Source organism: Stegostoma tigrinum, chromosome 23 (assembly GCF_030684315.1).
Source record: "Stegostoma tigrinum isolate sSteTig4 chromosome 23, sSteTig4.hap1, whole genome shotgun sequence".
NCBI classification, from domain to species: Eukaryota; Metazoa; Chordata; class Chondrichthyes; order Orectolobiformes; family Stegostomatidae; genus Stegostoma; species Stegostoma tigrinum.
The window spans coordinates 29848621-29876072 of NC_081376.1; the positions used below are offsets into that span (position 1 = coordinate 29848621).

At 47.2% G+C, this 27452-nt stretch overlaps 1 long non-coding RNA gene across 1 annotated transcript in view; it reads left to right on the plus strand.

Moving 5' to 3' along the window:
- The first annotated feature begins 230 nt into the window (after positions 1-230).
- The window catches only part of LOC125462226 (uncharacterized), a 174625-nt gene continuing 147403 nt past the window's right edge, over positions 231-27452 (plus strand). Inside the window, exon 1 of the long non-coding RNA XR_007249626.1 lies at positions 231-310. This is a non-coding gene — a long non-coding RNA (uncharacterized LOC125462226). The remainder of the gene's footprint in view (positions 311-27452) is intronic.

Genomic DNA, 27452 nt, shown 5'->3' on the forward strand with positions numbered 1-27452 from the left:
ACTTCAAACTGGTAACTACATTCACTACACTGCACTGGTGTGCAGGCAGTCAATTGCAGAAGAATACAGGCAGTGGTGACATGGGGCTTTTAAATGGGAAGGTGCCAGGGCCATTATGAGTTTCCTCAGTTATAATACTAACGTGAATTTCTATTTTGTTTTGAGTTTTTACTCCATTTTACAGTTGTTTGTCTTCCTTTCTTTTGTTCTTTTGAAATGCTCAATTCCACAGCCGTGACGTAGTCTGTTCCTACTGCCAAAGGAGGTCCAAACCTTTCTGCTAGATATCGTGTGTGAATTTTTTTCCTGGGTAAGTTTGCTCTTCTTTGCTGATAGATGTGGAAATCCCATTTAACCTCTCACCAGTAACAGGGATAAGATTGGTGTGTGGAGAAGCAAGGAATATCAGATTCTATTAGTCAATAATAATATGCCATGATGTAAATTTTTTTGCTTCATAGTTAAGGAATTTAATTTAAATTTAGACAATTTAAAGAACGCATGTTGTAAAGTAGTTTTTATGCATTAGTGTTACATTGACAACCATTGATTTAAGTTAGTTAAGGGATAATATTAACTGCAATGAAGGTGACTAAGCCCAGCGTGAGAAATATGTATCTCTGTGAATATAAAATAGGTGCAATGAATTACCTGACAAGTGAGCAGTGTGAAATGTAAATGTTTGAGAATGATTATTCATCTGCTTGAGAGGAAAAAATATGTAGTGTCTGAGGGGAGGGCAGACACCCCCCCACGCTGCTTCACTGGTTACAAAAGCAGTGAGACCCCCTTATGCACAGTGGCTGTGGAGGCTAGATGCTATTTAAGTGAAATCAGATATTAAGCAGACAAGCATTGACTTCAAGTGGCATCAGTTGGGCAGGAATACTATCCCCAAGAACTGCCAGCCAATTAGAGCTCTCCAATGCCAATGGCAGAACTGGGCACTATGGCTTCTGCTGATATGGCATTGCGGACTTTGTCAGGGAACGTTGCTGGTGCTCTGGAGGCAGGTAAGTGGTCGGGGTTTGGGGTCACAGAGGAGGGGCCACTTGCAATGAAGGAGAAGAGGGATGGGTCAGATGCAAGAGTAGAGAGGATGGCAATTAGCAGATCACAACTATTCCAATGCCAGATTACTTAATCAGTTGGTGGATGTGTCAACAAAAGGACCTCTGCCCAGAACACCACTCACAAACCCAATAGGTTTCCTAGGCAGACTTCATGTACAAGATGTGTTAAATCCATTAGCTACCACTTAACCCTGGTGGGTCCAGAGATAATTAACTTTAAGCAGCTCGTGTTGAGTCAGTTTACATCCGATGCTGGAAATTGGATTTTTATACTTCCTCAGAAACACCCCTGGCACACAGCCATTAAATACACTCTGGTAGGCTCTGTTAAATTCCACCCACTGTTTATCACCATGGTTTTCTGTAACAGCACTTTACACTAACAGATTACCCACAGAGTGCCAACACGGTGCCAGCGTGCCCAAGTGCCATATTGCCAGCAACCTAACGGCTGTACAAACTGCCTGGGCTCAATTTGCTTCTTCACTATAAAGTAGATTGCCCAAGCACTGTAGCACTGGTGGCTTTTATTTTTCTGGAAGACCTGGTATATTTGCCACCTGTGCCAGCATGTGGCACTGGCTAAGGATTGTATGAGGTACTTCACTGCCACCAATCCTCCTTCGTCTTGAGTCTATCTAGTGATTTGTGATACAGGATAAACTAAAGACTCATGAAACTTTGACAGAAAATAAAAATGGCCTAATCTCTGTTTTAAACTGATAACCCCTGATTTTTAATTAATGATCCCTGCCAGGTTCTCCAATAAAGAGGACATGTTCTCTGTAAGTTTACACTGCTAAGACCAGTTGCCTCTTACTGTTTTATACAGCAGTAGATACAAGCCTAATATATCCAATCTTTCTTCATTAGAAAACTGCCCCATTCCAGGTATTATTCTGATGGAAATTCTTTGAACTGTCTCCAATATATTGACATTCTGCCCTAAATAAGGTGATCAGTATTGCAGATACACTCTCATAAATGCCCAATAGAACTGGAAGCGTAACTTTCCTACCTTTATATTCAATTCCACCTGTAATAACTGATAACATCCTATTTGTTTTCCTAATTTCTTACTGCACATACATAATGTACTTTTGTGATATATGCACTCGGACACACAAGTCTCTCAATGTCTCACAGCCCTGTAATCTCTCAACATGTAGATAAACTGCATTTTTAAAAATTCTTCCTCCCCAAAATGGACAATTTCCCATTGTGCTGTGCAAAATTCTTCCTGACGCGGTTTTGCCCACTCACTTAACATGTCCCTATCTTTTTGAGGCTTCCTCATGCGCCTTCAAAACTCACTATCTGACCTATCTTTGTGTCATCAGCAAATTCGGCAATCATCCCTTCAACCAAGTTATTAATATAAATTGTGAACATTTGAGGTCCCAGCATTGATCCCTCAGGCACACCTCTCGTTTCATCTTGCCAACCTGAAACCTACTCAGTTATGATAACTTGTCACTTCCTGTTAGCAAGCCAATCATCTATCCATGCCAAAACGCTACCCCCTACATCATGAGTGTTTATCTTCTGTAATACGTTTTGATGTGGATCTTTATCAAATGCCTTCTGGAAACCTAATACACTACCATCCACCACATCCCCTTTTATCCACAACACGTGGTACCTCCGCAAACAACTTCAATAATTTAGTCAAACAAAACTAGTTTGATTATGCCTGATGACCTTGAACTTATTTACATGCCTATGATAACCTCTTTACTAATAGCTTCAAAAATATTCGCTGAGACAGATGTCAAGGTGACTGGTCCATAGTTACCCCACCGCCATCTCTCTCCATTTTTTAAAAGAAAAGAGTTACACTCACTAATTTCCAAGCTAAAGGGATCATTTCTGACTCAGAGAAACTTTGGAAAATTAAGACCAATACATCAACTGTCACATAATCACTTTGTTTAAAATCTTAGGATAAAGTCTGTCAGAAGCCATGCATTTGTTTATTCAGAATCAATTGTTTGATGATTTTGATTTTCCTGAGTTCCATCCTCTTTCCTATCCATTTCCTGATTTTTTTGATGCTTCTGAAATGTTGCATGTGTCCTCTATGGAGAAGACTGATGCAAAATACCCGTCCAATTCATCAGCCATTTCCTTATTTTCCATTATTAATTCTTCAGCCTCACTGCTTATAGGATCAACTTTGTTAAGTCTTTGCAGGGCAATTGAATGATTTTGAGATGGAGATTGATTTTTGTTAGACAAATGAACCAAAGATGATAGGGAGTAGATGGGAGTGGGGACTTGGAAACACAAATGGATCCGCCATGATCTTATTGAATGATGAAGCAGGCACAAGGGACAGAGCTCTACTCCTAATTCCATTATTTAATGCTTGTTTCAATGGCAGTGTCTAAGCTCATGACCACTACTACTTTAAGGGACAAGGGCAGCGGACACATGAAAACATCACCACCTGCTAGTAACCATCCAAGTCACCCACCATCTTGGTAGAATCATAGCTTCTTACTGCACTGTAGGGATTCCATATGGCCCATCAGGCCTACACCGATCCTCCAAAAAGCATCCCACCCACACCCACAACATCACATTTACTGCACAGGCTGGGTGTCTAACCCAGCTAGCCTGTACAGCCCTGGATAAAATAGGCCAATTTAGCAAGGCCAATCCACAAAAACTCTGCATCTTTGGATGGTGGGCAGAAACTAGAGCACATGAAGGAAACCCATGTAGCCACGAGAAGAACATGCAAACTCCACAAAGGCAGTCACCCAAGTCTGGAATCAAACCCAGGTCCCCGGTGTTGTGAGGCAACAGTGCTAACCACTGAGCCACCGTGTCTCCTGTGCATCTACCTATCACTGTTCCTTTGCTGCTGCTGGCGTAAACTCTGGAGCTCAGTTCCTTACAGCACTGTGGGTGTCTGACACTACTGGACTGCAGCAGTTCAAAAAGGCAGCACATCTTTCCTTCTCAAAGGTCATTAAAGATGGTTAACAAATGTCAGCCTAGCCAGTGATGCCCACATCCCACAGACTAAAAATGGTTATGGAAAAGATCATCAGGACTTAATTTAACTGGAGAAGTCCTTAGAATAGAAGGTTAAAAGTGACCTAAAAGATTTTTACGTTGGTGAAATGCTTTATTTGTGTGATTAGAGGAAAACGAATCCAGAGGTTGTAGATCTTTGGATAATCATTGGATAAAGATCTAGAGGAATCTGAACAGGAATCTTTTCATTTTAAATTGTTGAGATTTGAAGTGTTTGTCTGGAAGGGGTAATGGAAGCTGAATCCATAGATAATTTAAAAAGCAAATTGTGTGGATGCAGGAGAAGATGTACTTCTAGAGTTATGGGTAGAAAGCAGAGGTGCCATGCATTAGATGAGATTGCTATTTCAAAGAACCAGCACTGTCATGATGAAATAAATGGCCTTCCCCTATGTTGTAAATTCCTGTGATTCTTCTGCCTCTCTTCATGAGCCCATTTCATGGGATCATTGTAGTAAATCTGATCTGCAACTTCTGTAAGGTCTCAATTTAGTTTCTAAAGTGTGGTGCCTAGAACTGGATGCAATACTGAAGTCTGGCCAATGATTTATAAATATTCACCATAATGCTCTTGCTGTTACACACTGGCATGGAAATTTACAAGGAATTGAGTAGGGTACAGGGAATAGGAATGAGTTTTCTTTTTTCTCTATTTCTTTTGGTTTTAAAAGATTATGTAACTATTTGGAAGAAAAGCAAGGAAATTTTGCTGGAATCCCTCAATTAACCTCCTGCAAACAAAAAGTAACTAACCTTGTCAATCTCATATTCGTGAGCACAAATTATCTTCTGCATTTTCCGATATCACAAGTGAGACCACACTGCCATATTTGTTCATTGGTAACAAGCAGTTTGAGGTCACTTGGTGTCCTGTAAATTTATCTTTCCTTTAAAACCAGGAGCTAATTGGAGGGGACACTGAGCATGCGTAGCAGTTGAATTTTCCCTTCAGCATCCTAATGCTCTATTTCCATGTTAATCTGAGTGCAAATATGAACCTCGCTGTAGCATTACTCCACACCTTGTCAGTTGTCCCAACACTAGTATTTGATTCTGAGATAACAAGGTGTAGAGCTGGATGAACACAGTAGGCCTAGCAGTATCAGAGGAGCAGGAAAGCTGATGCTTCAGGTCTGGACCCTTCTTCATAAATGGGGGAGGGCAAGGGGACTCTGAATTAAATAGACAGAGAGGGGGAGGATGATGGAAGATGGATAAAGGAGCAGATAGGTGGAGAGGAGACAGACAGGTCAAGGAGGCGGGAATGGAGCCAGTAAAGGTGAGTGTAGGTGGGGAGTTAGGATGGGGATAGGTCAGTGACGGGAAGATGGACAGGTCAACGAGGTAGGGATGAGGCTGGTGGGTGGGTGGTGGAGGTGGGGATTGAGGTGGGAAGAGCAGATAGTTGGGAGGAAGGACGGACAGGTTAGGGAGGCAGGGACAAGCTGGGCTGGTTTTGGGATGCGGATGGGGGAGGGGAGATTTTGAAGCTTGTGAAATCCACATTGATACCATTGGGCTGCAGGGTTCCCAAGTGAAATATGAGGTGCTGTTCCTGCAACCTTTGGGTGGCATCATTGTGGCACTGGAAGAGACCCAGGATGGACATGTTGTCCAAGGAATGAGAGGGGGAGTTGAAGTGGGTCGCGACTGGGAGGTGCAGTGGTTTGTCACGAACCGAGTGTAGATGTTCTGCAAAGTGGTCTCCAAACCTCCGCTTGTTTCCCTGATGTAGAGGAGGCCACTTCGGGAACAGCGGATACAGTATAACACATTAGCAGATATGCAGGTGAACATCTGTTTGATGTGGAAGGTCTTTTTTAGGGCCTGGGATGGGGGAGAGGGGGCAGGTGTAGCACTTCCTGCAGTTGTGGGGAAAAGTGCTGGGGATGGTGGGGCTGGCAGGGAGTGTGGAGCGGACTAGGGAGTCGCAGAGAGACTGGTCCCTCCGGAAGGGAAATCAGGGTAGAGAGGGGAAAATGTCTTTGGTAGTGGGGTCAGATTGCAGGTGGCACAAGTGCTGGAGAATGATGCATTGGAACCAGAGGTTGGTGGGGTGGTACCTGAGGACGAGGGGGTTCTGTTTCTGTTGTTATTGCGGGGAGGGGGTGTGATGGATGAGTTGTAGGGAATGCGAGAGATGTTTTTGATGCTTCTTGTCTGACACTAGTGACAGCTCACTGCAGGGAAACCAGCCTGCCAAAGGCTGAATCAATATAGCAACATCTTGTGGATGTATTTAATCGTCCTGTTCAGGTATATTATGGCATACATTCAGAACAAGTGAGACTTGAACCTTAGGACTTCTAGTTAGAGAGTGACCCTAGAATTGTGGCAGAAGACCCTCAATGATAGCGCCTAATACATTGAGCACAGATATGCAGAAACCTCTTTCTGTAATCAAAAACTAATTAAGCATCAAAGACCAAAGTCTCTTCAGTTAACATGACAATGTGATTTCAAAGGGAATACACAGGGCCACATTTACAATCTATCGATCCATCACATGGAAATCTGATAAATAAATGATTCATTGAACTGTCTTGTTAATCATCGATCGCACGGCAAGATCAATTCAGCTCAATTCGCATCCCTATTCTTCCTGCAACCCTGCATTTTATTCTATTCAGGCAATTATCCAATTCCCTTTTGAAGGACATGTTCAAATTTGCCCCCTCACACTCTACAACACTGCATTTCAGGCCCTAACCAACCAGTGTAAAAGGGTTTTTTTTCTTAAGTTGTCAATTTTATTTGCAAAACATCATCAGAACTACTTTAAAATACAATAATCTGATGCTGAACCCTTCTGCCACTGTAAACAGCTGCTTTCTATCATCGTATCTAAAGGCCTCAAGTTACTGAGCACATTTATCAGATTTCTTCACAACCTTCTCTTCCCTAAGCAGAATAACCCCATCTTCTACAATCTCTGCAATAATTGAAGTGTCACATCCCTGAAACTAATCCTGTAAATTTACTCTGCACTATGTTATGCTTCCTATGCTATTTACAATGATGCCTAGTTTTGTCTAATTGGCAAACTTGGATTTACGGCATATTTTTTCCAAAAAAATCTTTAATAAATAGTGAACAGTTGAGGCCTCAATATAGATCCATGTGTGATCTGCATCCTGCAAATTACATTTCAGCATCAAATAATTACATGAATGACTCTCATTGTGCAAGAATGGATGATGGACTGACTGAGGCACTGAAGTCACCTGTTGCCTTGCAAAATAAGCCAATGGCATGAAACTGAAGCAGTAGTGAGTTTCTAAGCCACACAGCCAGCTTCATCCTATTCCTTGAGAAATTTTGCAAATTTTCCTGCAAGATAGCACAAAAGTCTTTAAAGGCCTACACAGTGAAACACATTCTTATAGCCTTAACTCCAAGTAGATATTCAAATGAATTCCTTTGGTGGCTGAGTAGCTGCATGTATTTTCATATTTACCTTGAATTATAGCCCTGGTTGTGTTTGGATAATGGCAAGAAAAGCTGAGCAGATGCCAGTGCAAGGTGCGAACCAGGGCCAGATGCCAGTGAAATGACACTCAAGAAATAAACAAGTGACCACAAGAGGGAATGAGACCCTAACACCTGGATATCATTCCCGAATATTAAGAGTGGCATGCTTTTTCTACTATTAATTCGATTGAAATAAAAGAAAATAAAAACGAAGCAATACGATCTGGCTCTAAACCTGAGTTCAAAACTGCAGTGAGATTTCAAAGAATTAACTGATTGAAAAATGAAATCTAATTTGGTATGGGGAAGATACGATCGATTACACAATGTAATCATAAAAACCAAAAGAACTGCGGATGCCATAAACTAAGGACAAAAACAAAGTTGCTGGGAAAGCTCAGCAGGTCTGGCAGCATCTGTGAAGCAGAAAACAGAGTTAACGTTTCGGTTCTGGTGATCCTTCCTCAGACCCTTCTTCTGAGGGAGGGTCACCGGACCCGAAACGTTAACTCTGTTTTCTCCTTCACAGATGCTGCCAGACCTGCTGAGCTTTTCCAGCAACTTTGTTTTTGTTGTTGTTGTGAATGTAATCATAAAGATCTCTGCAGAGAAAGAGGCCGTTTGCACCATCCTACATCTTTGGGTAACTTTCATGCTTAGGACACCCACCCAAGTGGAAGATCATAGAATCCCTGCAGAATGAAAACAGGCCCTTCAACCCAACAAGTCCACACCAATCTTCACATATATCCCATCCATACCCGTTCCCCTGTCATTCACCTAACCTACACATTCCTGAACACTATGAGCAATTTAGCACGGCCAACCCACTTAGCCTGCACGTCTTTGGACTGTGGGAGGAAACCGGAGCAAACCCATACAGACATGGGGAGAATATGTAAACTCCACACAGACGGTCGTCTGAGTGTGGAATCGATCCCAGATTCCTGGCGCTGTGAGGCAGTGCTGCTAACTACTGAGCCACCATGCCACTCCATGCTCAGCAGAAGGGACATACTGATTTTTCTCATAATCCTTAAACATGGTAGTGCAGGAAGTAAAATGGAACTTTTAAAATTAACATATTAGAATGGCAGTTTCTTAGATAGCTCGGAGATAGATCAAATTTATTTCAAAAAAAATTTTACACAAATATACAGATACCAAGCAGACCCAGTAGATGGCAGTGTGGTGTCACCCCTAAAAAGGTAAGCTCTTTATTTAACAGAGACAGAATGCATAAACATTTGCAAATCGACCATAAACCTTTTAAAATTTCACTTTGAGTATAGGATGAAAATTTTCCACTGATTACACTCCACATGAAAAAGACTCAGCTTTTCCTTCTTGAATCACCCATAAGCAACGTGTCATTTTCCCCTAGGAGAACTGAATCCAGACTAGAATACTGATCCAATCAAGAATTTTTTATTTAGGCAGTTTGGAGAGAACAGGAAGTCAACCAGTGTGGGTTTAAACCTGTTCAAGAGCCACCTCCCTGCAACGTTTGTGGTTACTGATGGATATCCCACAGTGACATCCTTCCAACTATAATATTGCATAAAATTAATAGTCACATGGAAGTGTGGCATTGGATTTCTTAAGGGAAACTCATGGCTAACTAACTTGCTGTAGATTTTTGAAGAAATAGCAGAAAAAGTTGATGAGGACAGTTCTGATAATGTTGTGTGCATGAATTTAATTCCAAAAGGCACATGATACAGTGCTGCATAATGGATGTGTGAGCAAACTTAGAGCTCGTGCAATAAAAAGAATAGCAACACAGATATAAAATTGGCCAAGTGATAGAAAACAGTGCAATTGTTAATATTTGTTTTAGGCTGAAGGAATGTTTGTGGAATTCCCAGGGATCTGTTATGGGACACTTGGTTTTCCTGATGCAGTTTAACGATCCATACCTTGGTTTACAGGGGACAATTTCAAAGGTTATGGATGACATAAAACGTGGAAGCATTATAAACTGTGAGGAAAATAGTGCAGAACTTCAAAAAGACATTGACACTTAGGTGGAGTGAGTGGTAGTGGCAGATAAAGTTCAATACGTAGAGTTGTGAGGTGATAATATTTTGGCACATAGAACAAGGAGAGACAGTGTAATCTAAAGGCTACTATTCTGCTTCAGCAGATGTGCAGGAGCAGAGGAACCCAGGTGGATATGTACATAAATTTCTTAAAGAATACACCACTATTTCCTAGGCATTCCACCCACAACCCCCACCCTGCCCCACCACTGTGACACCATTTCAAGATTTGAAACCAATCATGAGCCCTCAGTGAATGGTGGAGGAGGAGCAGAGGTCAGTCTTTGTCGTCGTGGAGCATTTGACCCCAAAGTCTCAGCTCAGGATCCCTGAAGTGTCAGTAACAACTTTGGTAAGCCCTAGCATTTGGTATCCTGGACTTTATTAATAGGGTTGTAGAGTACAAGAGCAAAGAGATTCTGAACATTTTTAGACAGAAGTTAGTGTGTTTGGAGACTTGTGTACAATTCTTAGTGCCACACTTGAGGAATGTAATGAATACATTAGAGTGCAGAAGCAATTTACAATAATGGCTCCTGTGTTAAGAATCTTCAGTTAGGAGGATAGATTGAAGATGTTGTGCTGTTCTCCTTGAAAAGGAGAAGGCTAAGAGGAGATTTAGTTAAAGTTGACAAAATCTGGGTAATGTAAATAGGGAGAACCACTCCTGCTCAGAAATGGATTAAGAATGACCATTGGTGGTGGTGGCTGGGGTCGCAGATTTAAAGTAATTTGCTAAAGATGCAAATAGGATGTGATAACATTTTATTGCATAGCTAATAGTTGTTGTCTGGAAATGTGCTTGAGGCAGATTAGCTCAAGGCCTTCAAGAAGTCTTCAGATGATTATCTGAATAAAAACAATGTACAGGGATCCAGGGAAGAGGCATCAGAACAGCACAAAGTTATAATGTTCATTTGGAGAGATGGTTCAGTCAAGATGTCTCAAACAGCTCCTTTCTGCACCCTAACAATCCTGTGATTTATAACAAAAATTCTTGACCTGACATCGTCCTGGAGGCTTTATTAAACTTGATTCAACTAGCATTAAAACCAGCAAAAGGTCCTAAAGTTAGGTTTTCTACATCTATAAGTAACTCATTTGTTCAGATCTAAACTGAACTGAGTCAGTCCCCAATCCTAAATCTGAAGCAAATTTAACCCTTAGCCTAATAGCTCCCAGCCTCAAAAGCCTAAACCTAACAACTGCTAAAAAACCTAAATAGTCGAAAGCCCTAATCTGAACTGGAACATTATACAGCCTTGTACAATCCTACAATAACCTACTTGCCCAATACTCTAACCATGCATCAGATCTTAATGTACCGTGGCTCTAAATCTTCTCTTAAACTGTCATTCTAAATTCAAGGCTTCTTCTTCTGTCTATTAGATCTCTTCAAAATTTTTGATATATTTCTGAAATTATAGGCCCAGATGGTTTGGAAAATGGCAAGAGAAACTAGACAGACACCAATGCAAAGTGTAAGTCACTGAAAATGTGCCGGGCACCATGCTCAGAAACACACTGTGCTGCTGATAAAGGTTGAGGTGGGGGCCAATTGGAAATGTCTGAGATGCTGCCAGTATAAACTAGAGACACAAAAGGGAAGGACACGCACATGAAAGCTTCAGCAGATGACAGGCTCAATCTTGATTAAAAAGAATACTTTCATTGCCTGGCATTTCGCCACGAAGACTACATCTGAGAAAATGAGAGTCCTTTGGAAGGCTTTGGGATATACGTAACAGTGTATCAATGAAATAATGTCACTTGCCCGAACAGCCTCGGTTAATCTCATTTCCTCAGTCAGTGCAACAGGCAGCGAATTGTCCTTCCTGAGAGGGAACCCAGTCACTGCCACAGGCGGTGAATTGGCCTTCCTGAGAGGGAACAGTCAGTGCCAGAGGTGGCGAATTGGCCTTCCTGAGAGGGAACCCAGTCACTGCAACAGGCAGCGAATTGTCCTTCCTGAGAGGGAACCCAGTCAGTGCCAGAGGCGGCGAATTGGCCTTCCTGAGATGGAACCCAGTCAGTGCCACAGGCGGCGAATTGGCCTTCCTGAGAGGGAACCCAGTCAGTGCCACAGGCGGCGAATTGGCCTTCCTGAGAGGGAACCCAGTCAGTGTCACAGGCGGTGAATGGGCCTTCCTGAGAGGGAACCCAGTCAGTGCCACAGGCGGCGAATTGGCCTTCCTGAGAGGGAACCCAGTCAGTGCAACAGGCAGCAAATTGGCCTTCCTGAGAGGGAACAGTCAGTGCCACAGGCGGCAAATTGTCATTCCTGAGAGGGAACCCAGTCAGTGTCACAGGCGACGAATTGGCCTTCCTGAGAGGGACCCCAGTCAGTGCCAGAGGCGGCGAATTGACCTTCCTGAGAGGGACCCCAGCCAGTGTCACAGGCGGTGAATGGCCCTTCCTGAGAGGGAAATCAGTCAGTGCCACAGGCGGTGAATTGGCCTTCCTGGGAGGGAACCCAATCAGTGCCACAGGCAGCGAATTGGCCTTCCTGAGAGGGACCCCAGTCAGTGTCACAGGCGGCGAATTGGCCTTCCTGAGAGGGAACCCAGTCAGTGCTACAGGCGGCGAATTGGCCTTCCTGAGAGGGAACTCAGTCAATGCCACAGGCAGCGAATGGGCCTTCCTGAGAGGGACCACAGTCACTGCCAAAGGCTGCGAATTGGCCATCCTGAGAAGAAACACAGTCAGTGCCACAGGCGGCGAATTGGCCTTCCTGAGAGGGAACCCAGTCAGTGCCACAGGCAGCGAATTGGCCTTTCTGAGAGGCAACTCAGTCAGTGCCACAGGCGGCAAATTGGCCTTCTTGAGAGGGAACTCAGTCAGTGCAACAGGCGGCGAATTGACTTTCCTGAGAGGGAACTCAGTCAGTGCCACAGGCGGCGAATTGACCTTCCTGGGAGGGAACTCAGTCAATGCCACAGGCGGCAAATGGGCCTTCCCAAGAGGGAAAACGGTCTGTGCCAAAGGTAGCGAATTGGCCATCCTGAGAAGAAACACAGTCAGTGCCACAGGCGGTGAATTGGCCTTCCTGAGAGAGAACCCAGTCAGTGCCACAGGCGGGGAACGGGCCTTCCTGAGAGGGAAACCAATCAGCGTCACAGGCGGTGAATTGGCCTTCATCGGAAGGAACACAGTCAGTGCCACAGGTGGTGTATTGGCCTTCCTGAGAGGGAACCCAGTCAGTGCCACAGGCGGCGAAATGGCCTTCCTGGAGGTAACCCAGTCAGTGCCACAGGCAGCGAATTGGCCTTCCTGATAGGGACCCCAGTCAGTGCCACAGGCGGCGAATTGGCCTTCCTGATAGGGAACTCAGTCAGTGCAACAGGCGGCGAATTGACCTTCCTGGGAGGGAACTCAGTCAATGCCACAGGCAGCAAATTGGCCTTCCTGAGAGGGAACTCAGTCAGTGCAACAGGTGGCGAATTGACCTTCCTGGGAGGGAACTCAGTCAATGCCACAGGCGGCAAATGGGCCTTCCCGAGAGGGAAAACAGTCAGTACAACAGGCGGCGAATTGGCCTTCCTGAGAGGGAACTCAGGCATTGCCACAGGCGGCGAATTGGCCTTCCTGAGAGGGAACCCAGTCAGTGCCACAGGCGGCGAATGGGCCTTCCTGAGAGGGAACCCAGTCAGTGCCACAGGCAGTGAATTGGCCTTCCTGAGAGGGAACCCAGTCAGTGCCACAGGTGGTGAGTTGGCCTTCCTGAGAGGGAACCCAGTCAGTGCCACAGGCGGTGAATTGACCTTCCTGAGATGGAACCAAGTCAGTGCCACAGGCGGCGAATTGGCCTTCCTGAGATGGAACCCAGTCAGTGCCACAGGCGGCGAATTGGCCTTCCTGAGATGGAACCTAGTCAGTGCCACAGGTGGCGCAATTGCCTTCCTGAGAGCTGACTAAAGCAGTGTCACCGGGTAGTGAATTGGCCTTCCTGAGAGGGAACCAAGTCAGTGCCACAGGCGGCGAATTGGCCTTTCTGAGAGGCAACCCAGTCAGTGCGACAGGCGGTGAATATGCCTTCCTGAGAGGGAACAGTCAGAGCCACAGGTGGCAAATTGGCCTTCGTGGGAGCGGGCCCAGTCAGTGTCACAGGCGGCGAATTGGTCCTCCTGAGACAGACCCCAGTTAGTGTCACAGGCGGTGAATTGGCCTTCCTGGGAGGGAACCCAATCAGTGCCACAGGCAGCGAATTGGCCTTCCTGAGAGGGACCCCAGTCAGTGTCACAGGCGGCGAATTGGCCTTCCTGAGAGGGAACTCAGTCAATGCCACAGGCAGCGAATGGGCCTTCCTGAGAGGGACCACAGTCACTGCCAAAGGCTGCGAATTGGCCATCCTGAGAAGAAACACAGTCAGTGCCACAGGCGGCGAATTGGCCTTCCTGAGAGGGAACCCAGTCAGTGCCACAGGCAGCGAATTGGCCTTTCTGAGAGGCAACTCAGTCAGTGCCACAGGCGGCAAATTGGCCTTCTTGAGAGGGAACTCAGTCAGTGCAACAGGCGGCGAATTGACTTTCCTGAGAGGGAACTCAGTCAGTGCCACAGGCGGCGAATTGACCTTCCTGGGAGGGAACTCAGTCAATGCCACAGGCGGCAAATGGGCCTTCCCAAGAGGGAAAACAGTCTGTGCCAAAGGTAGCGAATTGGCCATCCTGAGAAGAAACACAGTCAGTGCCAGAGGCGGTGAATTGGCCTTCCTGAGAGAGAACCCAGTCAGTGCCACAGGCGGGGAACGGGCCTTCCTGAGAGGGAAACCAATCAGCGTCACAGGCGGTGAATTGGCCTTCATCGGAAGGAACACAGTCAGTGCCACAGGTGGTGTATTGGCCTTCCTGAGAGGGAACCCAGTCAGTGCCACAGGCGGCGAAATGGCCTTCCTGGAGGTAACCCAGTCAGTGCCACAGGCAGCGAATTGGCCTTCCTGATAGGGACCCCAGTCAGTGCCACAGGCGGCGAATTGGCCTTCCTGATAGGGAACTCAGTCAGTGCAACAGGCGGCGAATTGACCTTCCTGGGAGGGAACTCAGTCAATGCCACAGGCAGCAAATTGGCCTTCCTGAGAGGGAAAACAGTCAGTACAACAGGCGGCGAATTGGCCTTCCTGAGAGGGAACTCAGGCATTGCCACAGGCGGCGAATTGGCCTTCCTGAGAGGGAACCCAGTCAGTGCCACAGGCGGCGAATGGGCCTTCCTGAGAGGGATGTCAGTCAGTGCCACAGGCAGTGAATTGGCCTTCCTGAGAGGGAACCCAGTCAGTGCCACAGGTGGTGAGTTGGCCTTCCTGAGAGGGAACCCAGTCAGTGCCACAGGCGGTGAATTGACCTTCCTGAGAGGGAACCAAGTCAGTGCCACAGGCGGCAAATTGGCCTTCCTGAGATGGAACCCAGTCAGTGCCACAGGTGGCGCAATTGCCTTCCTGAGAGCTGACTAAAGCAGTGTCACCGGGTAGTGAATTGGCCTTCCTGAGAGGGAACCAAGTCAGTGCCACAGGCGGCGAATTGGCCTTTCTGAGAGGCAACCCAGTCAGTGCCACAGGCGGTGAATATGCCTTCCTGAGAGGGAACAGTCAGAGCCACAGGTGGCAAATTGGCCTTCGTGAGAGCGGGCCCAGTCAGTGTCACAGGCGGCGAATTGGCCCTCCTGAGACAGACCCCAGTTAGTGTCACAGGCGGTGAATTGGCCTTCCTGAGAGGGAACCCAGTCAGTGCCACAGGCGGCGAATTGGCCTTCCCGAGAGGCAATCCAGTCAGTGCCACAGGCGGCAAATTGGCCTTGCTGAAAGTGAACCCAGTCAGTGCCACAGGCGGCGAATTGGCCTTCCTGAGAGGGAACCCAGTCAGTGTCACAGGTGGCGAATTAACCTTCCTGGGAGGGAACTCAGTCAATGCCACAGGCAGCGAATGGGCCTTCCTGAGAGGGATCACAGTCAATGCCAAAGGCTGCGAATTGGCCTTCCTGAGAGGGAACCCATTCAGAGCCACAGGCGGCGAATTTGCCTTCCTGAGAGCTGACTAAAGCAGTGTCACAGGTAGTGAATTGGCCTTCCTGAGAGGGAACCCAGTCAGTGCCACAGGCAGCGAATTGACCTTCTTGAGATGGAACCCAGTCAGTGCCACAGGCGGCGCAATTGCATTCCTGAGAGCTGACTAAAGGAGTGTCACAGGTAGTGAATTGGCCTTCCTGAGAGGGAACCAAGTCAGTGCCACAGGCGGTGAATTGACCTTCCTGAGAGGGAACAGTCAGTGCCACAGCCAGCAAATTGGCCTTCCTGAGAGAGAACCCAGTCAGTGTCACAGGCGGTGAATATGCCTTCCTGAGAGGGAACAGTCAGAGCCACAGGCGGCAAATTGGCCTTCGTGAGAGCGGGCCCAGTCAGTGTCACAGGCGGCGAATTGGCCTTCCTGAGACGGACCCCAGTTAGTGTCACAGGCGGTGAATTGGCCTTCCTGAGAGGAAACCCAGTCACTGTGTCAGGCGACGAATTGGCCTTCCTGAGAGGCAACCCAGTCAGTGCCACAGGCGGCAAATTGGCCTTGCTGAAAGTGAACCCAGTCAGTGCCACTGGCGGCGAATTGGCCTTCCTGAGAGGGAACCCAGTCAGTGTCACAGGTGGCGAATTAACCTTCCTGGGAGGAAACTCAGTCAATGCCACAGGCAGCGAATGGGCCTTCCTAAGAGGGATCACAGTCAGTGCCAAAGGCGGCAAAATTGGCCTTCCTGAGAGGGAACCCATTCAGAGCCACAGGCGGCGAATTGGCCTTCCTGAGAGGGAACCCAGTCAGTGCCACAGGCGGCGAAATATCCTTCCTGAGAGGTAACCCAGTCAGTGCCACAGGCGGCGAATTGGCCTTCCTGGGAGGGAACTCAGTCAATGCCACAGGCAGCAAATTGGCCTTCCTGAGAGGGAACTCAGTCAGTGCAACAGGAGGCGAATTGACCTTCCTGGGAGGGAACTCAGTCAATGCCACAGGCGGCGAATGGGCCTTCCCAAGAGGGAAAACAGTCTGTGCCAAAGGTAGCGAATTGGCCATCCTGAGAAGAAACACAGTCAGTGCCACAAGCGGCGAATTGGCCTTCCTGAGAGAGAACCCAGTCAGTGCCACAGGCGGGGAACGGGCCTTCCTGAGAGGGAACCCAATCAGTGTCACAGGCGGTGAATTGGCCTTCATCGGAAGGAACACAGTCAGTGCCACAGGTGGTGAATTGGCCTTCCTGAGAGGGAACCAAGTCAGTGCCACAGGCGGTGAATTGGCCTTTCTGAGAGGCAACCCAGTCAGTGCCACAGGCGGTGAATTGGCCTTTCTGAGAGGCAGCCCAGTCAGTGCCACAGGCAGTGAATTGGCCTTCATGAGAGCGAACTCAGGCAGTGACACAGGCGGCGAATTGGCTTTCCTGAGAGGGAACCCAGTCAGTGCCACAGGCGGCGAATTGGCCTTCCTGAGAGGTAACCCAGTCAGTGCCACAGGCAGCGAATTGGCACTTCCTGGGAGGGAACTCAGTCAATGCCACAGGCAGCAAATTGGCCTTCCTGAGAGGGAAAACAGTCAGTACAACAGGCGGCGAATTGGCCTTCCTGAGAGGGAACTCAGGCATTGCCACAGGTGGCGAATTGGCCTTCCTGAGAGGGAACCCAGTCAGTGTCACAGGCGGCGAATTGGCCTTCCTGAGAGGGAAGTCAGTCAGTGCAACAGGCGGCAAAATGGCCTTGCTGAGACGGAACCCAGTCAGTGCCACAGGCGGCAAATTGGCCTTCCTGACAGGGAACCCATTCAGTGCCACAGGCGGCAAATTGGCCTTCCTGGGAGGGACCCCAGTCAGTGCCACAGGCGGCAAATTGGCCTTCCTGAGAGGGAACTCAGACAATGCCACAGGCGGTGAATGGGCCATCCTGAGAGGAACCCAGTCAATGCCACAGGCAGCGAATTGGCCTTCCTGGGAGGGAACCCAGTCAGTGTCACAGGCGGCAAATTGGCCTTCCTGAGAGGGATCCCAGTCAGTGCCACAGGCGGCGAAATTGCCTTCCTGAGAGCTGACTAAAGCAGTGTCACAGGTAGTGAATTGGCCTTCCTGAGAGGGAACCAAGTCATTGCCACAGGCGGTGAATTGACCTTCCTGAGACGGAACAGTCAGTGCCACAGCCGGCAAATTGGCCTTCCTGAGAGAGATTGCAGTCAGTGCCACAGGCGGCGAATTGGCCTTCCTGAGAGAGAACCCAGTCAGTGTCACAGGCGGTGAATATGCCTTCCTGAGAGGGAACAGTCAGAGCCACAGGCGGCAAATTGGCCTTCGTGAGAGCGAACCCAGTCAGTGTCACAGGCGGCGAATTGGCCTTTCTGAGACGGACCCCAGTTAGTGTCACAGGCGGTGAATTGGCCTTCCTGAGAGGGAACCCAGTCAGTGCCACAGGCGGCGAATTGGCCTTCATGAGAGGCAACCCAGTCAATGCCACAGGCGGCAAATTGGCCTTGCTGAAAGTGAACCCAGTCAGTGCCACACGTGGCGAATTGGCCTTCCTGAGAGGGAACCCAGTCAGTGTCACAGGTGGCGAATTAACCTTCCTTGGAGGGAACTCAGTCAATGCCACAGGCAGCGAATGGGCCTTCCTGAGAGGGATCACAGTCAGTGCCAAAGGCTGCGAATTGGCCTTCCTGAGAGGAAACCCAGTCAGTGTCACAGGCAGCGAATTGGCCTTCCTGAGAGGGAGCTCAGTCAGTGCAACAGGCAGTGAATTGACCTTCCTGGGCGGGAACTCAGTCAATGCCACAGGCGGCGAATGGGCCTTCCCGAGAGGGAAAACAGTCAGTGCCAAAGGTAGCGAATTGGCCTTCCTGAGAGGGAACTGAGGCATTGCCACAGGCTTCAAATTGGCCTTCCTGAGAGGGAACCCAGTCAGTGTCACAGGCGGCGAATTGGCCTTCCTGAGGCCGAACACTGTCAGTGCCAGAGGCGGCGAATTGGCCTTCCTGAGAGGGAACCCATTCAATTCCACAGGCGGCGAAATTGCCTTCCTGAGAGGGAACTGAGTCACTGTCACAGATTGTGAATTGGCCTTCCTGAGTGGGAACCCAGTCAGTGCCACAGGCGGCGAATTGGTCTTCCTGAGAGGGAACCCAGTCTGTGTCATAGGCGGTGAATTGGCCTTCCTGAGAGGGAACTCAGACAATGCCACAGGCGGTGAATGGACCATCCTGAGAGGGAACCCAGTCAGTGCCACAGACGGCGAATTGCCCTTCCTGAGAGGGAACCCAGTCAGTGCCACAGACGGCGAATTGGCCTTCCTGAGAGGGAACCCAGTCAGTGCCACAGGCGGCGAATTGGCCTTCATGAGAGCGAACTCAGTCAGTGCCACAGGTGGCAAATTGGCGTTCCAGAGAGGGAACCCCGTCAGTGTCACAGGCGGCGAATTGGCCTTCCTGACAGGGAACCCAGTCAGTGCCACAGGCAGCAAATTGGCCTTCCTGAGTGAGAACCCAGTCAGTGCCACAGGCAGCGAATTGGCCTTCCTGAGAGGGAACCCAGTCTGTGTCACAGGCGGTGAATTGGCCTTCCTGAGAGGGAACAGTCAGTGCCACAGCTGGCAAATTGGCCTTCCTGAGAGGGACTGCAGTCAGTGCCACAGGCGGCGAATTGGCCTTCCTGAGAGAGAACCCAGTCAGTGTCACAGGCGGCGAATTGGCCTTCCTGAGTGGGAGCCCAGTCAACGCCACAGGCGGCGAAGGTCCATCCTGAGAGGGAACCCAGTCAGTGCCACAGCTGGCAAATTGGCCTTCTTGAGAGTGAGCCCAGTCAGTGCACAGGCGGCGAAATGGCCTTGCTGAGACGGAACCCAGTCAGTGCCACAGGCGGCAAATTGGCCTTCCTGACAGGGAACCCATTCAGTGCCACAGGCGGCAAATTGGCCTTCCTGGGAGGGACCCCAGTCAGTGCCACAGGCGGCAAATTGGCCTTCCTGAGAGGGAACTCAGACAATGCCACAGGCGGTGAATGGGCCATCCTGAGAGGGAACCCAGTCAATGCCACAGGCAGCGAATTGGCCTTCCTGGGAGGGAACCCAGTCAGTGTCACAGGTGATGAATTGGCCTTCCTGAGAGGGAACCCAGTCAGTGCCACAGGCGGCAAATTGGCCTTCCTGAGAGGGAACTCAGTCAGTGCCACAGGCAGCGAATTGACCTTCCTGTGATGGGACTCAGTCAGTGCCACAGGCGGCAAATTGGCCTTCCTGTGAGGGAACCCACAGAATGCGCCAGGTCCAGGTGGAATCTCCAGCCATGCACTCTGATCCTGCATACACCAGCTAGCGGGAATATTTTCAGACATCTTTAACTATTCCTTACTCTAACTGAAGGTTCCTACCCTCTTTCAGATGACCACTATCATCACAGTGGCAAAGAAAATCAGGCAATGTGCCTTCATGAATACTGCCTATTTGCTCTGACATCTATCATTACGATCTGCTTTGAAAGCCCAGTAATGGCACGCATCAACTTGAACATCCCAGACTGCCTCCATCCACTGCGATTTGCCTACTATCACAATGGGTCCAAAGCAGATGCCATCTTCTTGGCCATACACACAACCTTCGACCCTTTGGAGAACTAGGACGCCTACATCAGACTCCTATTTATTGACTTTAACTCTTCTTTCATCACAGTTCCACTAAAACCCATCTCAAAACTCCGAGACCGAGGACTCTGCTCTCCACTGTACAACTGGATCCTCAACTTCATGACCCACAGACAACAATCAGTAAGAATAGGTGACAACATGTCCTCCATAATAAAGCTCGAGGCTGGTATCTCACAAGGCTGTATCCTCAACTTTTTGCTAAACTCTTTATACACTCAGGACAGCATGGCTAAATTCACCCCCCACTCCATTTACAAATTTGCTGATGACAGCAATGCAGTGGGTAGGATCTCAAGCAACCATGAAAGAGTACAGGAAAGAGATAGCAAGCTTGATTGCATGGTATAAAGACAGCAATCTGTCCCTCAGTGTCAGTGAAATGAAGGAGCTGGTCATTGACTTCAGAAAGTGGAATTGAGAACATGCTCCCGTCAGTATCAGCAAGATGGAGGTGCTTAAGAGCTTCACGTTCCTTGGAGTAAATATCACCAACAATCTGCCCTCGTTCATCCACATCAATGTCAAGAAAGCACACCAATGCCGCTACTTCCTCTGGAGGCTAAGGAAATTCAGCATGTCCACACAGACCATTACCAATTTTTATAGGTGTAACATGGAAAGCATCCTATCCGGATGCATCACAGCTTGGTATGGTAACTGTTTCGCCCAAGACCACAAGAAATTACAGAGTTTGTGAACACAGTCCGGTCCATCATAAAAACCAGCCTTCTTTCCATTGACTCCATCTACGCGTTCTGCTGTCTTGAGAAAGCAGCCAACATAATCAAAGACCAGTCCCACCCTCGTCGTATTCTCTTCCACCCTCTTTCATCATGCAGGCCATACAAAAGTTTGAAAATACGTACCAACAGATTCAAGAACAACTTCTTTTCTATTGTTATCAGATTTATGAATGGAATCTTTCTCTGTGCCTTCTCTGTAGCTATAACACTATATCTGCATCCTGTTCCATTACCCTGACGTACTTGTGGAAGGTATGACTTGTCTGCTTAGTACACAAAACAATTCTCTTCATGGTACATGTGACCATAATGAATCAAATCAAATCAAGATTAAGTGCACTTTACTGATACTGAAACATACGAATGCAAAACTAGTGAAACTGAACAATTTAAACAGTCGATCCCCTGGGAACTCTCCTTTAGATCCTGATGGGCAGAGTTTATCCCAGGAGGCCTGTTAACCCTTTCAGATATTAACTGCCTTATACAGTAGCAGATGCCAGTGAAATAAAAACAAGTAATTGGTAAACAGAGACCAAAGGGGAAGGTGCCCTGCTGCCTGAATGTCTTTTCCTACCAGTGAGATAACACTCTTTGTCCAAAAATAAAATCCTACAAGGAAATAGAGTCCAGAGCTAAACCTGAGCTCAAAGCCAATGAAAAAAAATTATGGAAAAAGTAACATACTTTGGTTTGTCCCATCCGACTATCCTGAATCTTCACTGATCCCCCTGGCCGCTGATTACAACCCCTTGATCTGCTGACTCTACCCAACTACACCTGCACCCCCTACTCCCCTGGCTGGACTCTACCTGACCCGATCGGCCCTCTTGGCCTGACCTGATTACCCACCACTTCTCCCATTTCCCAACTACTTCCATATCCAACCTGACTAAACTCCTGAAATCCAATTTTCTCCGACTCATCTGAGCTGCTCCCCCTACTTTATCCATTAACCCCCAGCCCAGCACTCGCCCACCGATCGACCTGCACCCGGCAAGTGATCCATTTACCACTCATTCCAACTGCACCCCCACCCTGACCAGCACACATCCCCCATCTATCCCCGTACCCATTCACTCATTAACTCGCTCATCCAATCATGAGCATCCACAATTAACTTTTAAACTTACCTTACAGCAGCCAATGTCCTAAAAGGCTACCTGCCCTCCAGCCCCAGCCCCTCCCCTAAAGTGGGATTACTTTCTGAAAGAAGCTGAGGACCCTGCCAAGGAACAGGCAGCAAAGTAGGAGTTTAGCGGAGTGACAAGTGAAATATCTCCACAGAGTCACAAAGTCACCCTTTATTTAATGTAGAGTGCTTGCCACTGATCCAGCCCCCTCAGAGTGAACAGGATGTCTGACAGTCCTGTTTCTACCTAGCAGCCAGGGCTTCCTGATTGGACCAGGTTAACAGCCTGAATCAGGGAAGTCATTCAATGAGGTCCATCTGGCTGATTGCATTACAATCACTGCATCTCTTCCCCATCTAAGTCCGAAGACAGAAGCTGGTTCTTTTTGTTTGTGGCTCCTCCTGGGGTGTTTTAGCACCAGGTCAGGTTCCTCCAACTCTGCCTCAGATACGGGCAGCGTGTAACATGCAGTAGCTTATCTATCGTGCTTAGGGTGTCACAGAAGAAATTTATTCTCTTCTTCAGTTGGCAAAGGCATCGAGGCAGCAATATCCACTATGTGCATCTCAGATTCCGAGACATCTTCAACGTTTGATGGACAGGAACCCACTGGTTCTGGAACAGTCAGAAAGGCAGTCGAGGAGCCAGGTACAATTGCTCGCACCACGTTTGAGAGTTTGCAGCTTTTGTATGGTCCACATGTTTGCTCAAGACTGCTGCACCTGCCTGAACTTTACACGTCACTGTACCTGACCTCGCATCGACCATATGCCATTTTACTCCTACACACACACACACACACACACACACACACACCACCGTCCACCCGCCCCACCTGCACCCATCCAGGAAGATCATTTAACTTGGTGCAGAGTCTTTTCCCCCTTAGCAGCACTGCTGGAGTTTTCCCTGTGCTTGTCTGAAGGGTGGTCCTGTAATCAAATAGGGACTATGCCACTTTGCTATCTAGTGAAGGTGTAGGCTGTTTCTTTAGGCTTGCCTTCAAAGTTTGGACTACTCGTTCTGCCAGACTATTGGCTAATGAATGGTATGGAGCTGTCCTTGTATGACGAATAGCATTCAACTTTAAGAAATATTCAAATTCCCTGTGGTAAATGATGGCCCGTTATCTATGACCAGGACTTCCAGGATTCTGTGTATTGCAAGCGACGTGAGCAGATTCTCTGTCATCATCTTCGTGTTTGATGAATGAACTTTATGCATGTCCAGCCACTTCGAGTGGGCATCCACAATGATTGAGTCCATGAAATTACCTGCATAGCCACCAACATGCAGTCAAGTCCAGGGTTTACTCAGACTCATTCCTGTAGCTATGTCTGCATCCAATCCTGGCCACCAGGCATACCTCTTGCCAACATCTTCATTTTGGTAACTCCTGGATGCCACTGGAGGAGTTCAGTCAGTATCTATGAGTGACCTTTGCTTGGGATAATCACTCTTACTCACCATAATAATATGTCATTCTGTACTGTGACCTGGTCTGTCTGGGTCCAAAAAGGTTTCTGGCTGAGACAGCCCTTTCGTTTCCCCCATCACCGCCAGCTGTTTCAGTTTTGTCAGAACTAGACCCTTTTGCATCCAACTTCCTATAGCTGTAGATGGGAGTGTGCCCAGAAAATAGAAAACTGTTACGGACTGTTCCAGTGGCAGCATCACTGCTGGTGTAGCTGCCAGCGGGAGGCAGCTCAATTCATCCCCGTTTGCTACTTGGCCTCCTGGTCAGGGTTTCAACTTGTAATTACACGTGCTCATTATTACAGAGCCCCACTGAACTCCGCCTGAAACTTTGGGTGCCACCGCCTCTTTAATTGGAGCTCATACGAGTTTGTAGTCTGTTAGTCTAACAAATTTACATCCATAAAGATATTGGTGGAAGTCAAAATATGATCACCCAACCTTCCTACTCCAACCTTCATGAAGGACGGATCCCTACCATCTTTGCATATAAATCCTTAATGTAAGCAGTTTAGTGTTTGTCTGGACATATTTACAGTCTTCATTAGCTAAAGTCCTGAATGCGTACGCTATTGGGTGTTCCTCTCCACTGGGCCACCTTTGTGCTAATACTACCCCCATGCCGTGTGGGGACCCATTGCATGTCGAAACCAGATCTCACTTGGGATCATGTTGTGCCAACAGCTTAGAGGATGATAGTTCTTTCTTCACCTCTGAAAGCTACGACTTGGCGACATGACCATTTCCAAGTCTGACCCTTTTCTTAAGAGTTGATGCAAAGCTGCCAAGATGTAAGCCAGGTCATGCATTAACGTTCTGTAATAATTCACCAGCCCTAAGCTCTGGCAAATGCTTTTGGAGCCAGGCACCTTTGATCGCCCTCAGTTTATCTCCCAACTGGTGTAACCTGGTCTTGTCAACTCTGTCGCCGAATTAGGTCACTTGGGGTGCCTGGAACATACATATTTCCCTTCTGATGCATCTACCCACCTGGGAGAAATGTCTAGGACAATGTCCAAATTCCCTAAATGCTCCTAACTGGTCTTCCCTGTTATTAGCATGTCACCTAAATAAATGGCGACCTGAGGTAGACCTCGTAACATGTTCTCCATCGTTCACTGAAAAGTCACAGGCTGATGATACCGCAAATGACAATCTTGTATATTGGTACAAACCCTTATGAGAATTAATTGTAGTGTATTTCTGACATCTAAATGCAATTGCAAGTACTCATGGCTCACGACGAACATCATGAAGGACGGATCCCTACCATCTTTGCATATAAATCCTTAATGTAAGGGATTGAATATTTATCCAGCTGTAAAAAGCAGTTTAGTGTTTGTTTGAAATCCCCACAAAGGCAAAACAACCATTCAGACTTCAGAATTGGGATGGCAGGTGCTGCCCTTTCTGCCAACTGGTTTGATGATTCCTTTGCTATCCAGCCTCCTGATTTCTGCCTCTACTTTTGTCCGTAAGGCAAATGGCGCTGGGTGGGCCTTGCAGAATCATGGGATTGCTTCCTATTCAAAATGCAAGCAGCATTGGCTCCCTTAATAATCCTCAGACATTCCTGAAAAACTTCCAGGTATTTAATTAGGACTTCACTCAGGCAATCATTTTCTAATCGAAAAATGTTGAGCCAATCTGGGTGGATCTTTCTCAGCCAATTTTGCCCCATCAGTCTCGGGCCCGAGACTTTTACTAGAAAAAGTGGTAACTGAACCAATTGCTTCTCATAAGAGACCAGAGCCAAAGTTGTACCTTTAATCTGTAAAGTTCACAGTCTAGTCGAGGTCTTAAATAAACTCGAGGGTTGGAACCCAGAGCAAATTTTGTTCAACACCAGTTCCGCAATCACTGAAATAGTCACACCAGTACTAAGCTCCATTACAACCATGAGACCATTTAACTAGATGTTTATTTTGATAGGTTTATTGATTTGGATGTTGCTAAACAACTTAACAGTTCCAAACCAGATGTAGATGGACTTTCTAGGGTGTTCACTCTCCTGGATATTGGCCTATGAGATCTCTTACTCAGTTTAGGTCCTGTGGGACTCTTTCTACCTTGATTCTGCATACTGACAGAAGCTACAATTGCTTGTGAAAGATAATAGGAACTGCAGATGCTGGAGAATCTGAGATAACAAGGTGTAGAGCTGGATGAACACAGCAGGCCAAGCAGCATCAGAGGAGCCGAAAGGCTGACGTTTCAGGCCTAGACCCTTCCTGAAGAAAATGTTAATCATTTAGCCCAGGCTTGGCTTTGTTTTGGAGTTTTGTTGGAGGCTGACCTAGAGTCCCTCTGTTCATCATATGTCCTGAGTCAGGCTATACAAATTACTCAAGTGGTGTTCCCTAAGTTCAGTTGGACTGGCGAGGATGGCATCTTCCATCAGAGCACTCTGCAACTCATATGTTGCACTTGCCAAATTTTCCTGTGATAAAACCCAGTTGTAGTGCCTGTTTAAAGTCCTGTTGGTTTCAGCTAATAGGTGCTTTTGCATGGTTACATCATTAATCCACATACCAAATAGTCTCTTAGTATTTCATTCAGAGTTAACCCAAAGTCACATCCCTCTTTCAGTCATCTTAATCTGTTGTCAAAATTCCTGGTATGGATTTCCCAGTTCTCAAATAGCTGAGTAAACTGGTAGTGTCTCAGAATTAGAAGAGGCTTGGGGCCATAATATTCCTTAACTAAACCCACCAGCTCTTGAAAGGTTTTAATATCTGTTGCCTCAGGGAAAGGTGAGATCCTAACAACCAAAAAAGCTGCAGGTCAGCAAACTATCGGGAGAATTACTCATTGTTTTTCAGATGCCCCAATGTCATTTGCCCTGAAAAATAAAATGTTCTTTCTACAGATTGGGCCCAGTCTTTGATGGAAGATCAAACAGGTCAAATTTCCCAAACAATGGCATAATTCCAGAAATGCTTATCCCAACTCAAAGATAACTGAAGCAAGTGAATTTCTTCAGGAGCATGGTGTTCTCTCATCGCCACTGAAATAACTCCACATAGGCCAATATCCTGTCACCAAGTCACACTTTATTTGCATATGGAGAGTCCTTAACACTGATCTACATTCCCTAGCAACAGTTCTCAGAGTGAGCAGATCCTCTGACAATCCTGAGAGAGCTTCCTGATTGGACCAGGTTAACAGCTCCAATCAGGGAACTCATATTCTATGAGGTCCACTTGGCTGACCTCATTACAACCACTTCAAAAAGCCTCTTGTTGTCACTTTATGGAGGATGTAGGACATAATAAACAAAACCAGGCAGACAACATTGTCAGCCAAATAAAAGAGGCAGTCACTAGATGGTGGTGTTGTATTACAATAAAGTGCAAGCTGCCTCTTTCAGATGTGACAAAATGCAGTCCACTGCTTTAAAATGAAACAAAACACTCTGTAATCTTCAAGCAGTTTGACCTGCTTAGGGAGGAGATACAATCCTCCACGAATGACAGATAATGGGCAGAGAATCCATTTTTTGTAGAATTTCTGAAATCATGTCCTTGCACTCGGTCTGAAGAAGATCTAACAGTGCAGCATCAGGGAGATTTATTCAAAGCAAAAATTGAAATTGAACCGAAAAAACATTTTTGAGGCTGGTGGCAGATAATTATTCCACCATGAGATTGAATGGAGTGGATTCAAGACACCAAAGATAGATTTTTTTCCCAAATCAACCTGTTCAGCGATGTTATTACGCATTCTGGAGCAGGTGGGACTTGAAGCTAGGCCTCCTGGCTTAGAGGTAGGGCCATGGCCCTCGGCTTGTAGAAATTCCACAGTAATGTTTTGTCACTCTGTTTTTGTATG